Source organism: Gavialis gangeticus, unplaced genomic scaffold (assembly GCF_001723915.1).
Source record: "Gavialis gangeticus isolate Ggan-Ray unplaced genomic scaffold, GavGan_comp1, whole genome shotgun sequence".
Classification (NCBI taxonomy): Eukaryota; Metazoa; Chordata; order Crocodylia; family Gavialidae; genus Gavialis; species Gavialis gangeticus.
In genome coordinates this window covers 9,660,821-9,661,947 of record NW_017729022.1, presented here as the reverse complement: position 1 = coordinate 9,661,947, position 1,127 = coordinate 9,660,821, and positions in this window count along the sequence as shown.

Below are 1,127 nucleotides of genomic sequence, written 5' to 3'. Positions count from 1 at the left end.
GCTTAGTGCCCCCCCCCCCCCCCCCCATGCTGCTGGCCTGCACAGCAAAAAAACTGCCCTGTTCTGAGCAGTGCCAAGTTGGGACCAATCTCAGGGAAGGCACGTGCCCCCGATGGCCCCCCTAACAGTCGCCTCTGTAAACCTGTATAAATGATTGGAAACCGATTTAGACCTGTAGCAGAACAATAGTTCAGTGCATAGAAACTAGTTTCAAAATGGCTGAACCTGGCTTAAGATAGACCTAGATGGATGCAGTTATCTGACTGAATCATTTTAGGTTAGACCAGTCTATCAAACTCTGTTCCAGAACCCCTCCAGACACATGTTACCTTGCAGTCCCCCAGCATCCCAGGATGCTATGTGGCCCATCACTATCCCTCCCCCCCAACCCCAGGGTGACCTGATGGAACACAGCTCACACTCCACTGCTCCAGCCCAGTCAAGCTGGCCCCATCTCTGGGCTGTCACAGAGCTGAGGAGCAAAGCTTCTGCCTCTGCTCCCCAGCCTGCATCCTGCCTGTGCCTGTCAGCCCTTTGGGGCAGCAGGGGAACTGAGCTCCTCAGCCCTGGCCTGGAGTCCCCTGAGCCCTGGTCTGCCCTGCCTCCCCACCCCCTCTCCTCCCCTCCCCTGTGTGGTCAAGCCATAGCTCAGTCCTACCCCTATAGTTGGGTGGTGGTCTCCTGGGCCAGTGCCACACACCCCCAAGCTGGGTGTCTTCCAATGTTGGGGAGGGAGCCCCATGCTTCAGGGGGTTTCCTGTGGCCCAGGGTCCCTGGATCCATGGTGTGCCCTGCTGCAGGAATAGAGTGGGATCACCCCCGAAGGGGTAGGTCCATGGCTTGGGGAACCCTAGACAGGGGAAACATCCTAACGCATGGGGCTCCCCCATTTCATAGTTTCATAGTTTCTAGGGTCGGAAGGGACCTGAGCAGATCATCTAGTTTGACCCCCTGCCATGGCAGGAAGAGCACTGGGGTCAAATGACCCCAATAAGGTGGTCATCCAACCTCCTCTTAAAACCCCCCAGGGTGGGAGCCTGCACCACCTCACTTGGAAGCTGGTTCCAGACCCTAGCCGCCCTGACCGTGAAGTAGCGCCTCCTGATGTCCAACTTAAACCTTCCCTC